Genomic DNA, 16,291 nt, shown 5'->3' on the forward strand with positions numbered 1-16,291 from the left:
GAATGTTGATAAGATCAACTCGCATTGTTTGATAATATAATCTATTTGCATAGTTTTTCTCCTCTATTTTCAAAATCAACAAACTGGCTGCCTTGGACAATGTGTAATCAGCATATCAGCAAACATCACTAGTCATCCTGGGTAAGAGCACAATGTGTCACAACAAATTGTCATTACAGGCTTACATAAGCAAAAGTCTGCTTTCTTGACCAACCAGAAAGAAACACATAAATTCAAAAGTCAACATATAGATAGCAGTCTATTCTTCTTGGCTTGCTGAAAATAGACGTCTGGTTAATTAAGATAAATGCTGTGTCCTCACACGCTGCTGATAGATTCCCTTTCAAAAGCAGGTAACAGTGCACGTAGTTCCTTTCGGGATCCCTATGCATCAACATAGTTTGTCTTATGAATAAGAAACCTATTATAGCCAAAACAAGAAAGTGTTGGGAAAACCCCACTAAACTGGCACCATTTAAAGTAGGAGTGTGGCCATATCAAAAGAACAAAATAACCTGTTCACCAACAATATATATAGCCCAATTAGATTTATCAAGTAAATCTTTATTAGCATAGCGCAAAAAATATAAAATATTTTTATCACATATAGGCACAGTGAGCTAACAAACAGGGTGACAAAACAGTAGGAATAGATAAATGTTTGGAGAGTTATACAGGTGCATCAGATATATAAATAAGGTAAGGAATACATATCCATATTGTTTACTGAACCAGATACACAAAATATCCACAAGCCAGGGGGCTAAATATACACTACATAATATATAAAAAGAAGTGTGCAGCAGATATTAATTAGTTTCAATCAGTACCTGTAGATATCTCTTTCTGCTGGACTGTCGCCCCTGTTTGCTCACTTTGCCTATATGTGATAAAAATCTTTTATAGTTGTTGCACTATGCTAATAAAGATTTACTTGATATATCTAAATGGACTATATACAGTATATACAGCTCTGGCAAAAATTAAGAGATCACTGCAAAATGTTCAGTTTGTCTGATTTTTCTCTGAATCGAAGCCTTGCCATATTGAAATACAGATTTTGCTGGAATGGTTAGGTGGTGCCATGTCATATTGGCAGAGCCTCAGAGGTGCCAGAATAGTAGAACCCCCCCATAAGTGACCCCATTTTTCAAATTGCACCCCTCAGTAAATACATCTAGTGATGCAGTGAGCATGTTGACAACACAGGTGTGTCACAGAATTTTATACCATTGGATGGTGAAGAATTAATAATTACATTTTTATCACTAAAATGCTGTTTTAGCCGCAGATTTTTCATTTTCACAAGGGAAAATATGTAAAAAATGGCCCAATCATTTGTTAGGGCTTGTTTGTTTCTTGGTAAGCTGACATTTTTATTGATACAGTTTTGATCACTTCTTATTGCATATTTCTGTTCAATTACAGCAACCAAAAAAAGCTATTCTGGCTCTTCAATTTTTTTCCCCTTTACAGTATTTACCGATTGGCTTAATTATGTTTACGTTTTGATAGATTATATTTTTATGGATGCAGCGATACCAAATATGCTTTTTTTATATTTTCATTTTAATGGGTGGGAGGGTCTGATTTAAATTTTTATGTTACTTTTCTAAGACCTTTTTCTCTTTCTAAGTATATTTTTGAGTAAAATGTAAATTACTCTTTTATTCTATAAACTATTTCCAACATGTCTTCGCATTTCCAAGCAATGTTGTATTTATTTTCAGAAAATGAGAAATGGTCAAAAGAACAAAAAAATGCTGTGCTTTCAGACCTCAAATAATGCTAAGAAAACAAGTTCATAATCATTTAGAAACAACCATACTAAGGTTTTAGCTCAGGAAGAGTTCAGAAATCAATATTTTGTGGAATAATCATGATTTTTAATCACAGCTTTCATGTGTCTTGGCATGCTTTCCACCAATCTTTTATACTGCTTTTGGGTGACCTTATGTCACTCCTGGTGCAAAAATTTAAGCAGTTCTTCTTTGTTTGTTGGCTTGAGACTATCCAACTTGATCTTGATTACATTCCAGAGGCTTTCAATGGGGTTCAGGTCTGGAGATTGGGCTGGCCATGACAGGGATTTGATGTGGTGGTCCTTCATCCACACATTGATTGAGAAGAAGGAATCAACTGTTTTTCCAGAATAATGTTGTATGCGGCTTGATTTATACGTCCTTCGCAAAGATTAACTTGCCCAATTCCAGCCTTGCCGAAGCATCCCCAGATCATCACCAATCCTCCACCAAATTTCGTAGTGGGTGAAAGACACTGTGCCTTGTACGCCTCTCCAGGTCTTCGTCAAACTATTAGATGACCAGGTGTTGGGCAAGGCTATAAATTAGACTCATCAGAGAAGATTACCTTACTCCAGTCCTCTATGGTCCAATACTTATGGTCTTTGGTAAACTTCAGCCTGGCTCTACTTTGCTTCTCATTGATGAAAGGCTTTTTCTAGCTTTACATCACTTGAGCCCTGCCTCTAGGAGCCAGTTAAATAAGATTTGGTTCAGGTGATCACATAATCAGAAGCACATTAAGTAGAATGAGGTGTACTCTGGTTGGAAATACACTGACACTGGAATGGAATGGCTGTCAGACATGTAGAGAAGCTGATTTTTATAAAACTGTGCAGAGGTCTCTTAATTTTTGCCAGAGCTGTGTGTGTGTGTATATATATATATATATATATATATATATATATATATATATATATATATATATATATATATATATATATATATATACACAGTGGGGAAAAAAAGTATTTAGTCAGTCAGCAATAGTGCAAGTTCCACCACTTAAAAAGATGAGAGGCGTCTGTAATTTACATCATAGGTAGACCTCAACTATGGGAGACAAACTGAGAAAAAAAATCCAGAAAATCACATTGTCTGTTTTTTTTTTCATTTTATTGGCATATTATGGTGGAAAATAAGTATTTGGTCAGAAACAAGCAATCAAGATTTCTGGCTCTCACAGACCTGTAACTTCTTCTTTAAGAGTCTCCTCTTTCCTCCACTCATTACCTGTAGTAATGACACCTGTTTAAACTTATCAGTATAAAAAGACACCTGTGCACACCCTCAAACAGTCTGACTCCAAAGTCCACTATGGTGAAGACCAAAGAGCTGTCAAAGGACACCAGAAACAAAATTGTAGCCCTGCACCAGGCTGGGAAGACTGAATCTGCAATAGCCAACCAGCTTGGAGTGAAGAAATCAACTGTGGGAGCAATAATTAGAAAATGGAAGACATACAAGACCACTGATAATCTCCCTCGATCTGGTGCTCCACGCAAAATCCCACCCCGTGGGGTCAGAATGATCACAAGAACGGTGAGCAAAAATCCCAGAACCACGCGGGGGGACCTAGTGAATGAACTGCAGAGAGCTGGGACCAATGTAACAAGGCCTACCATAAGTAACACACTACGCCACCATGGACTCAGATCCTGCAGTGCCAGACGTGTCCCACTGCTTAAGCCTGTACATGTCCGGGCCCGTCTGAAGTTTGCTAGAGAGCATTTGGATGATCCAGAGGAGTTTTGGGAGAATGTCCTATGGTCTGATGAAACCAAACTGGAACTGTTTGGTAGAAACACAACTTGTCGTGTTTGGAGGAAAAAGAATACTGAGTTGCATCCATCAAACACCATACCTACTGTAAAGCATGGTGGTGGAAACATCATGCTTTGGGGCTGTTTCTCTGCAAAGGGGCCAGGACGACTGATCCGGGTACATGAAAGAATGAATGGGGCCATGTATCGTGAGATTTTGAGTGCAAACCTCCTTCCATCAGCAAGGGCATTGAAGATGAAACGTGGCTGGGTCTTTCAACATGACAATGATCCAAAGCACACCGCCAGGGCAACAAAGGAGTGGCTTCGTAAGAACGATTTCAAGGTCCTGGAGTGGCCTAGCCAGTCTCCAGATCTCAACCCTATAGAAAACCTTTGGAGGGAGTTGAAAGTCCGTGTTGCCAAGCGAAAAGCCAAAAACATCACTGCTCTAGAGGAGATCTGCATGGAGGAATGGGCCAACATACCAACAACAGTGTGTGGCAACCTTGTGAAGACTTACAGAAAACGTTTGACCTCTGTCATTGCCAACAAAGGATATATCACAAAGTATTGAGATGAAATTTTGTTTCTGACCAAATACTTATTTTCCACCATAATATGCAAATAAAATGAAAAAAAAACAGACAATGTGATTTTCTGGATTTTTTTTTCTCAGTTTGTCTCCCATAGTTGAGGTCTACCTATGATGTAAATTACAGACGCCTCTCATCTTTTTAAGTGGTGGAACTTGCACTATTGCTGACTGACTAAATACTTTTTTTCCCCACTGTATATCTTTTGTGAATAGATTATTTTTGTCTTATTAATAATACGGTCCTTTTGTCACTAATCGTTTCTATTTACACAGACTCTCTTCATCTGTCGATCCCTTACTAGGCTGAATTCACAGGGCCGTGTTTTATGATCCGAGTATTGACCTCACTATATGGACTGGCTGTGAATTTAGCAGCCACATAGGCTGAGGCTCCGAATCATCAAGGGCAGCATTTTTTAAGCTAGTCTTGATGAGGCGGAAGAGTGGAGTTATAGGCGCAAACTGGTGCACGCTTCCACAACAAAGACTGGAAAAAGATTTGTAGTGTAAGGAACGCCACTGCTCTTCACAAATTTTACGAGTGGGGGTCACCACCACCCATGCTCTTGTAAAATTAGTAAATACGTCAAAAATCAGAACATTTTCAACGCAGCCTCACGTTAGGCAAAAAATGTGTGACTTTTCAAAGGTTTTTATGCCAGTTTTCTGGCATAATAACCACAATAAATCAGTTTGTGAATGTTTAGAGATCCCAAGTGACTATATTCTGAAATTTTCTTGCACAGTCAGTGCACTTTCGATGATGTGTTGTATAGAGAAGATTGTGTGTGTCTTCAGCTTTAGCAAATAAAGGCTATTCATGTGTAATGAAAAGCTGTACCATATTCTAGATTTTTTCTCTATATCCGTTCTGCTTGCAGCCATCAAATCGTAACTTTCATTGTTTACTTCTAGCTGATAAAACTCTGCCTATGTCCATGTGATGATACCTTTATCTGACTCTGTCCAAGAACAGGTGGCCGTTATGTTGGTCCTATACATTAGATCATTCGCTCCAGCAATCTCTCCAGACTTTCCCATAAATAGGAGCGCTTGGCTCCTCTGCCAGACTCCTCTCCTCTAACAGATGATCTTCAGATGCCCCCATACACATTAGATCATCAGCTTACTTTCATTTAATGTGTATATGGGAGGATTACGATGTCTTTACAGTTTGCAGCCACAGTGCATTTTTTTTGCCATCATCGTGGCAAAAAGTATTGCTATTGATTTTTGCTATGTCAAGAAAAAAAACACAATTTTACATGTGAACACAACTATATTTAAATGTAAACAGGGAGCACAGAATGACAATTGTGCAGAAATATCCTGCAGTAAAACATATACCAGTAGTCAGCAAGTGCTGCTAAAATGATAACAAATACAGGGTATTTAGTCGATACTTTTTTGCAAAAAAATGTATACCAAGCTGCTCCACCGCGTCAAGGTAACCCCTATTGAAGCAGTCCCTATCTAATGTATTTAAAACCTGAACATGTGAACAGTGTCTAAATGAACAGGATGAAGACAGGCGCTTCCTGGTATGGGCACGTGGTATGCCAGCTCTTTATGTGCATGTCACACAAGAGAGGGGTGGGGTCTCTCAAATCATGCATAGGCACGGAAAAAACTGGATTAAAAACACATGTGACATGCACACATATGAACAAGTCGGTAGGACACTGTTCATACCACCCACTGACTCAAACACAAACAGAGAGCACAGAATGACAATTGTGCAGAAATATCCTGCAGTAAAACATAAACACTGCAGCATTCTTTTACTGTTTTTTGCTAAAGAGTAGAGTTGAGCGAAACGGGTCGAAAAACTTCAAAAGTCGCCGACTTTTGGCAAAGTCGGGTTTCATGAAACGAAACCCGACCCTAGGATGAGGTCGGCCACGAGGTCGGCGACTTACGCGCCAAAGTCGCGTTTCAAAAGTTTGTTTTGCACTCTTTTTCAGCCAATCAGGATCCACGGACACTGTGGGCAACGTGATGACATAGGCAGGGGTCACCACCATCTTTCAGAAGGGCATGCAAGTGATTGGCTTGCTTTGGTGGGCGTCACAGGGGTTATAAAAGGGCGTGCACGCCGACCGCCATCTTACTTCAGCCGATCTTAGCATAGGGAGAGGTTGCTACTGCTGATTCTGTAGGGAGAGCGTTAGGCAGGGAAGAAGAAAAAAAAACTGCTTCTGCTGCTAGCGATTTTGCCTGTACAACACACCAGTCACTGTGTGTGCAGTGCAAGGGGAGGCTATATTGTGGTGGATCAGCGGTGTTGGTTGTTAGGCTGCCTTCTAAGGCTTCCTGACAGCTGCATTGCTGTTTACCCACTGCTCTGCAAACTGCTTTTTTAAAAGCAATCCCAATTTTTTTTTTTTGTCCTGCTGAGGTACTGAGCGTGCATTTTTTCACACCATAGAGCGGTGTACGCTCCTCACACAGTACCGTGTAACGGCTGTTATCACAGCCACAGTGAAGCTATCTGTGTGTCACTCTGTGAGAATAAAGGCCCTTTTACATTTAGCGATGCACCAGCGATCCAACCAGCGATCCGACCCGGTCAGGATCGCTGGTGCATCGCTAAATGATCGCTAGTGAGCTTTCATACAGAAAGATCTCACAGCGATGCAGCAGCGACGCAGCGCACGATACTCACCTTTCACACACAGCGATCCTGCGTCCTCCTGCCCGCCTCCACGCGTCGCTGGACGTCACAGCAGGAAGTCTCAGCAGGAAGCGCCCGACGAGAAATGGAGCCGGACATTCTCGCGCGATCAGCGATGAGCAGCGGGGGAGCCGGTCGCTGGTAAGTATCACACATAGCGATATCGCTAGCAATATCGCTATAACGTCACAAAACCAGTGACGTTTTAGCGATATTGCTAGCGATATTGCTTAGTGTAAAACCCCCTTAAGTCGAGGACATGTTCCGTTCTTACAGACCTGCACCTACTAGTTTTGTCTAGCTTTCAAACAGTTAAATATATTTGCTGTTTGATCACATTCAAAACTATAGAGACAGCGTGTGTCAGTCCGTATACTTAAAAAACACGGAGCTTGACAATTTTACGTACACCGGACAGCCGTGTATGTGCACGCTCCTCTCAGTACCGTGTAACGGCTGTTATCACGGCCACAGTGAAGCTATCTGTGTGTCACTCTCTGAGAATAAGTCGAGGACATGTTCCGTTCTTACAGACCTGCACCTACTAGTTTTGTCTAGCTTTCAAACAGTTAAATATATTTGCTGTTTGATCACATTCAAAACTATAGAGAGACAGCGTGTGTCAGTCTGTATACTTAAAAAACACGGAGCTTGACAATTTTACGTACACCGGACAGTCGTGTACGTGCACGCTCCTCTCAGTACCGTGTAAAGGCTGTTATCACGGCCACAGTGAAGCTATCTGTGTGTCACTGTGGAAGGATAAGTGGAGGACTTGTTCCGTTCTTACAGACCTACACTCTAGGGAGATTCCTATTCTGCCCAATTCTACATACACCTTGTAGTTTGTGATACACTAGCCAATTTCTGCCTGTGACATAGCGCTCTGATATTCAGTGGGCCTCACACAATCCATAAGTGTCCAGTGTCCACAAGTGTGTGCAGAAATTCAAAATCTCTGTGATCCTGTAGTCACTTTTTTCACACCTGTGCCTTCGAGCCTGTGAGATAGCGCTCTGATATTCAGTGGGCCTCACACAATCCAAAAGTGTCCAGTGTCCACTAGTGTGTGCAGAAATTCAAAATCTCCCTTATCCTGTAGTCACTTTTTTCACACCTGTGCCATCGAGCCTGTGACATAGCGCTCTGATATTCAGTGGGCCTCACACAATCCAAAAGTGTCCAGTGTCCACTAGTGTGTGCAGAAATTCAAAATCTCTGTGATCCTGCAGTCACTTTTTCACACCTGTGCCATCGAGCCTGTGACATAGCGCTCTGATATTCAGTGGGCCTCACACAATCCAAAAGTGTCCAGTGTCCACTAGTGTGTGCAGAAATTCAAAATCTCCCTTATCCTATAGTCACTTTTTTCACACCTGTGCCATCGAGCCTGTGACATAGCGCTCTGATATTCAGTGGGCCTCACACAAACCAAAAGTGTCCAGTGTCCACTAGTGTGTGCAGAAATTCAAAATCTCTGTGATCCTGTAGTCACTTTTTTCACACCTGTGCCATCGAGCCTGTGACATAGCGCTGTGATATTCAGTGGGCCTCACACAATCCATAAGTGTCCAGTGTCTACAAGTGTGTGCAGAAATTCAAAATCTCCCCTGTCCTATAGACACCTTGTACCTTGTTTTACATTGCTATATAGTTTGTTGGATTTTGTCTACATTTCTACAAAAAATGAGGAAGGCTGGTGGAAGAGGCCGTGGAATTGGGCGGGGGTTGGCAGCTAGTAATGATGGTGTTGGTGGTGGATCTGATGGTAGTGGCAAGAGCAAAATAGGACCAAATGCAGGAGGTGTTGAGCCTGCGTCATCGTCTGGCTCCATAAGGCTTCGAAGGCTTAGTTTTCTAGGAGTTGGCAAACCGCTTTTAAAGCCAGAGCATCAGGAAAAAGTTTTGTCTTACATTGCTGACTCAGCCTCCAGCTCTATCACCTCCTCTTCTGAAGTTGTAAAAAGTAAAAGCACTGAGTCGTCATTGGAGGCTCATGTTCATGAACCACACCTTTCCTTGTGTCCTTCACCCCAACCAAGATTGAAGGATGACGCAGGCCATACTACTGATTACTCCATGGAGCCGTTTTCACATACCATGCCTAGATTATCAAGTGAAATGGTGAATTACCCAGGCCAAGATGAATCTGACATGGAGTGCACTGATGCACAGCCGCTGATAGATGATTCTGCTGGTACATTCACTCAGAGCACTACATTGTCCTCGCAGTGTACAGAGCCAGATTCTGACCCTGATGAGACTCAGGTGCCCCTTCCCGCACACTATACCACCATACACGGTGACACAGAGGAAGGTGCACATGACATTGAAGAGGAGGTGATGGATGACCCAGTTATTGACCCAGATTGGCATCCATTGGGGGAAGAGGGTGCTGCTTCCAATAGCTCAGATGAGGAGGAGCATCCACAGCAGACATCGACATCGCAACAGCTGTTATCTGGCAGGCCCGGAGCACTCCAAAGACAGGTTCCAAAAATCAAAAGAGTTGCTGGACAGCTTGTCCAGAGGGTCAAAAGATCACAGCGTGCTAGGCCGCAAAATGTCTGCCAAAGTAGGAAGAGTGCAGTGTGGCACTTTTTTGAACAAAATCCTCATGATCAGGTCAAGGTTATCTGTAAGAAGTGCGCAAAGACCTTTAGCCGAGGGAAAAATCTGAAAAATTTGAATACCAGTTGCATGCTTAGACATTTAACCAGCATGCACTTGCAAGCGTGGACACAACACCAAACCTCAAGTGCCACATGTGCAACTGATCACAAAGAAGGTAGTCAGCAATGCTACATTGTTTCCCCCACTGTAAGCCCACCGGTTAGCACAGCAGCAAGTGTTGAGGTGTCGTTGCAAGGCCACAGCAGTCAGGGAATCCCACTGTTATATCAACGAAATACTGAATCTAGGCCATCAGAAAGAACACCAACTCCATCACCATCATCAACCCTCTCTTAGTCCGCCCTGTCCACTGCTACTTCCACCATATGCAGCTCTCAAGTCCAGCTCACCCTCCCAGACACTATGAGTAGGTCAAGAAAGTACTCAGTCTCTCATCCGCGTACACTGGGTTTGAACGCCCACATTGCCAAACTAATCTCGTTTGAGATGATGCCCTATCGGTTGGTGGAAAGCGCAGCTTTCCACGAACTCATGGCCTATGCAGTACCACGCTATGACCTACCCAGTCGCCACTTGTTCTCTTGCAAAGCCATCCCAGCCCTCCACCATCATGTAAAAGACCGCATTGTCCATGCACTCAAGCAGTCAGTGAGTGGAAAGGTGCACCTCACAACTGATGCATGGTCCAGTCGGCATGGCCAGGGCCGTTACGTGTCCATCACTGCGCACTGGGTTAATGTGGTGGATGCAGGGTCCACAGGGGACAGCGGTGGTGGGACAGTGCTGCCTAGCCCACGGTATAGGAAACAGTTGGCTGTAGGCGTTCGACCCTCCTCCTCCTCCTCCAGAAGCGAAAGCTCGTCCACAGAGCGCAGTCATACGAGCACTCCATCTGCAGCTGCCACTGTTGCACACGAGGTGTCCCCCTATCGAGCAGCTAGTGGAAAGCGTCAGCGGGCTGTGTTGCAGATGATGTGTTTGGGCGACAGACACACCGCCGAGGTGCTGGCCGAGTACTTGAAGCGACAAACTGAGTCATGGCTGGGCAGTGTACATCTTGAGGCAGGCAAGGTAGTTAGTGATAACGGCCATAATTTTGTGGCAGCCATAGCCCTTTCAAAACTCAGCCACATACCTTGCTTGGCTCACACCTTGAACCTGGTGGTGCAGTGCTTCCTCAAAAATTATCCGGAGTTAACAGCCCTGCTCCACAAGGTGCGAAGACTGTGCGCGCACATCCGCCGGTCGCCTGTACACTCCGTTCGTATGCAGAAGCTGCAGCGATTGCTCCACCTTCCCAACCACCGCCTCATTATCGACATTGCAACAAGGTGGAACTCCACCCTGCACATGGTGGAGCGGCTGTGCGAGAAGAGGCAGGCCATAATGCATTTGTGGGGGGATACACGGCCAGGCACTTTGAGAGCAGACATGGAGTTGACAGGTGTGCAGTGGTCGAAGCTGAAAGACCTCTGTAAAGTCCTTCAGTGTTTTGAGGAATGCACACGGCTGGTAAGCGCAGACGACGCCATCCTAAGCATGAGCATCCCACTTAGGCTAGTGTCACACTTGCTTTTTTTTGCAGCGCGTTTTTCCCGCAAAAAAACGCATTGAAAAAACGCATACAAAAGCATACAACTGCTGCGTTTTTTTCAAGCATTTTTATGAGCATGCATGAAAAAAACGCAGCTTTTATGCGTTTGTATGCGTTTTTAGTGCGTTTTTACCGCGTTTGCGTTTTTTCCAAACATTAGGTGGCCCTCACACTAACCCAAACCATGACTTTACTAACCCTAACCCTGACCCTTAACCAAACCATACCCTAACCCTAACCCTGACCCTAACCCTGACCCTAACCCTTAACCAAACCATACTTAACCCTAACCCAAACCCTAAACCCTAACTAACCCTGACCCTAACCCTGACCCTAACCCTTAACCAAACCATACCCTAACCCTGACCCTAACCCTAACCCTTAACCAAACCATACCCTACCCTAACCCTAACCCTTAACCAAACCATACCCTGATCCTAACCCTAACCTTGACCCTGGCCCTGACCCTAACCCTAACCCTTAACTAAACCATACCCTAACCCTAACCCTGACCCTAACCCTAACCCTAACCCTTAACCAAACCATACCCTGATCCTGACCCTGACCCTAACCCTAACCCTTAACCAAACCATACCCTAACCCTAACCCTGACCTTAACCCTAACCCTAACCCTTAACCAAACCATACCCTGATCCTAACCCTGACCCTGACCCTAACCCTTAACCAAACCATACCCTACCCTAACCCTAACCCTTAACCAAACCATACCCTGATCCTAACCCTAACCTTGACCCTGGCCCTGACCCTAACCCTAACCCTTAACTAAACCATACCCTAACCCTAACCCTGACCCTAACCCTAACCCTAACCCTTAACCAAACCATACCCTGATCCTAACCCTAACCTTGACCCTGACCCTGACCCTAACCCTAACCCTTAACCAAACCATACCCTAACCCTAACCCTGACCTTAACCCTAACCCTAACCCTTAACCAAACCATACCCTGATCCTAACCCTGACCCTGACCCTAACCCTTAACCAAACCATACCCTGATCCTAACCCTAACCCTGACCCTGACCCTAACCCTAACCCTAAACCCCCTTAACTAACCCTAACTCTAACCCAAACCCCTAAATTCCATTGTCTAAACTAATGGTAAAAAAAAACGCATGTGCAAAAAAACGCATACATAAGCATGCCAATGCGCACATATGCTAACCATAGACTTATAATGGGTGTCTTGCTGTAAAAAAAACGCATTGCGCGCACATGCGTTTTTTGAGGCAAGTCGGACGCACAAAAAATGCAACAGGTTGCATTTTGTGCGCCCGAGCGCATACCGCAAAAAAACGCAGGCGCGGAAAAACGCGTACAAACGCATGTGTATGCGCACATAAGCGCATCCCATGCAAAGTATAGGAAAAAAAACGCATGCGCTATTTAGCGCTAAAATACCGCGAAAAAAAAACGCAAATGTGAAACCAGCCTTATGCGTCTGCTCATGCAAACTTTGACGCACCTTAAGGGGCAGGCATCTGCAGCCAATGTTGATGAGGAGGAAGAGGAGGAGGGAATCCTTGATGACATTCAGCCATTGTCTGCTCAGGGACCTCTCCTGGAGGGGTGGAGGAAGAAGAGGAGGATGATGATGGGGATGATTACTTAGGGGAGGAGGATGCATCTCGTGGGGCAAGTGAAAATGTTGGCGTGGCAAGGTCTGGTACAGGGTTTGTGCGTGACTGGAGGGATGTGAATTTGCCAGAAAGTGCTCCTCCAACCAGCACTCGCAGTGCATCATTGACACCGGGAACATTGGCCCACATGTCAGATTATGCCTTGCAGATCCTAAAAAGGGACCCCCGCATTGCCAAAATGATGAACGATGACGACTACTGGTTGGCCAGCATCCTGGATCCACGCTATAAAGGCAAATTACAAAACATCATGCCACAGGAGAACCTTGACCTAATATTGGCTAATAAACAAGCAACTCTGGTAAATCGGTTGCTTGAGGCATTTACAGCACACAGCAGCGGTGATGGTTCTCACACCAGCCGTACGGGCCGGGGGCAGCTTGGCAGAGGTGTTCATGGTGCACACAGCAGAAGTGGCGTTGGAGACAGGGGTTTCATGACAATGTTGTGGACTGATTTTTCAAGTACCGCTCACACAACTGGTAATACTGCATCGATGGAAAGTGACAGGAGACAGCAGTTGTCAACTATGGTTACAAACTACTTTTCCTGCCATATCGATGTTCTCCCACACAGGTCATTCCCCTTTGACTATTGGGCCGCTAAACTGGACACCTGGCCTGAATTGGCACAATATGCCTTACAGGAGCTCGCTTGCCCAGCTGCAAGTGTGCTATCGGAAAGAGTCTTCAGTGCAGCTGGATCAATCCTGACAGAAAAAAGGACCCGTCTGTCAACCCAAAATGTGGATGATCTAACCTTCATTAAAATGAACCATGCATGGGTTTCCAAGGATTTTGTCCCACCTTCCCCTGATGACACATAGGGTGACAGAAAAATGGCTTGCTTTGGTCCACCTCTTCCTGGGACTTGACCTATTTTGCCTTTTGCATCAGCTGAATGTCCAACATCAACATATGCCACTTTCTAAAACTCCCTAACTGTGCTGCCTCTCCCCCCATGGCTGGGGTCACCACCTAGCGCACGATACCGTGCGAGTGCCGTTGCCCTGGACAGGTGGGTAGGCTGACTCTTGGGCGCGGGCACTGGCACAGGGTCCCTCATAGTGCAATCAAGTGTCTCTGATGGTGGTGGTGCACACCCGCCGTCAGACACACCGCCGTACTATGAGGGGCCCAGTGCCAGTACCGACGCCCACGAGTGGGCCCCCCTTGCTTGGGCAGGGCCCCAGCATTTGCAATCTTTACCTCTCCCTGCTCCTCCGCTGTGTAGTCTGGGCCGTCAAATCCATACTGTGCCTGACACCGTCTGAGCCTGCCTCCTGATGTATAGACATATCTTTTGAATGTGTACGCTATCCATACATGTTATCCGGGGATACGGTACCCTTTCTCACCTTTGTGCAATCACGTGCAATCCATACTGGGCCTAACACCGTCTGAGCCTGCCTCCTGATGTATAGACATATATTTTGAATGTGTACGCTATCCATACATGTTATCCGGGGATACGGTACCCTTTCTCACCTTTGTGCAATCACGTGCAAGCCATACTGAGCCTAACACCATCTGAGCCTGCCTCCTGATGTATAGACATATCTTTTGAATGTGTACGCTATCCATACATGTTATCCGGGGATACGGTACCCTTTCTCACCTTTGTGCAATCACGTGCAAGCCATACTGGGCCTAATACCGTCTGAGCCTGCCTCCTGATGTATAGACATATATTTTGAATGTGTACGCTATCCATACATGTTATCCGGGGATACGGTACCCTTTCTCACCTTTGTGCAATCATGTGTAATCCATACTGGGCGTGAGAACGGCTGGCGAGCTGTTAAGCAAGCTACAGCACCTGTGGTTTGCACACGTAAGTTTTTCATTTTTTCAGGAATGACGGTTAGGCCTAATTCCGGAACTGCGGTTGACCTGCACTTACTGGGAAATCATCGTTCGCGGGTAATAATTGTAATCAGTGATCCCCATCACTAACGTTGTTCAGCGGGTTATCTGCACCTGTAAGCGACAAACGCTGGCCTTTTCAGTGTAGCGCACATGCAGCCACGGACATGTAAGGGCATGACACACCAGTTATTGGCCAATCTCATGTGCCAGAGCCTCACGTGTCCCTCTAGTAAGCCGGACTCGGACCGCGGGGCATGACGGAGTCTCGTTCGTTAACGGAATTAAGCTTGCAATGTGTGCACCTTTTCTGTAGCTGGCATGGTTGAGGTTTCCCAGGTGGAGTCGAATTTAACCGTAGGCTCCACTCCTGGTGGTGCCCTTCTGGACATTCCTTTAAGGTTCAGCTTTGCAACCATACTGCCCACGTAAAACAAACACTTTGCCTTCATGAACGCTGTTTGGAGGGTCATGACTCGTGGGAATAACGCCGCCCAATCAGTTAACCTGCTAGAGTGATCCTTCGTTGCTCCCAAGCATGACATCACACTCCCTAGGAGGAAGGTAATGCCACTGTGGCGACCGTACTCCTGGGGGCGACACAAGTGCACTGATGCCCAGCCACTGCTCGATGAATCTGCTGGTACATTGACCCAGACCACTACATTCCCCTCGCACGCTACACGGCCTGAATCTGACCCTGATGAAACTCAGGTTACCCTTCCCATACACAGTTCCATCTTACACGGTGACAAAGAGGAAGCTGCAGATGAAAGTGCAGGTTCGGCCCACCCGCCATCAGACACACCACTGTACTATCAGGGGCCCTGTGCCAGTGCCGTCGCCAACGAGTGGGCCCCCCCTGCTTGCTCAGGATCACAGCACTTGCAAGGTTGAAATACTGTGCAGTGAGATGGAAGATGGGGACGACGAGGAGTCAAGACTAGTACAGGGATTCCCTAGCGAGGAGACTTATTTGATTGTTTTCAATGTTGGGACAGCAATTTTTGGGGAGCACTATACTCTGGAGAATGATAGATGGGGCCCACCATACACTGGAACATTCCAAAGGTGGACATCAGACACTGGAGCAGCATTTACAGGGCCCATTATACACTAGAGCATTAGAAATGGGGCCCATTATGTTTGGAGCATTATTTGGTCCCATAAGACAGTGGAGCTTCATCCATGGGGACCAACATATACTGTAGCATTATGTGGAGCTCATCATATACTGTTTCAAACATTATATGGGACCAATGATTCTGTATGGAGAAATAGATGGGCCTCGTCATGAGATGTAAAAAGTGAAGTATTTTTCATTGTACTATACCGCTATTTCTCTGCCGTATCGGAGCATGATGAGTTGTGGTATGTGTTAAAGGGGCGCTCTTTCGCCCAGGGCACATGAAAACCTGGAGCCAGCCCTACCCCCCCACAACTTTAGCCAAATAACCCCCATTTTTCAGTGCGTAACTTGTATTATGAAGTTAATTAAGGTTGACAAGCTTAAGTAAGAAGAATTGATGCTTTTGGCATTCAAATGGGCACTGTAGGTGTGTTTCCTGTCCTCCTCTCACTGCCGACTTTTATTCCCCATTGACTTACATTGGGTTTCGTGTTTCGGGACGACCCCGACTTTTCCCTATAATCGGCCGATCTTGCTCGACCCGACTTTTGGAAAAGTCGGGTTTCACGAAACG

At 45.2% G+C, this 16,291-nt stretch overlaps 1 protein-coding gene across 5 annotated transcripts in view; it reads left to right on the top strand.

The window, feature by feature from the left end:
- Positions 1 to 16,291, top strand: part of MYRFL (myelin regulatory factor like) — a 266,624-nt gene that overhangs the window by 38,808 nt on the left and 211,525 nt on the right. The window lies entirely within an intron of this gene.

The sequence above is a fragment of the Dendrobates tinctorius genome, unplaced genomic scaffold (genome assembly GCF_039654945.1).
Source record: "Dendrobates tinctorius isolate UK_male_01 unplaced genomic scaffold, ASM3965494v1 ptg000224l, whole genome shotgun sequence".
In the NCBI taxonomy this organism is placed as follows: domain Eukaryota; kingdom Metazoa; phylum Chordata; class Amphibia; order Anura; family Dendrobatidae; genus Dendrobates; species Dendrobates tinctorius.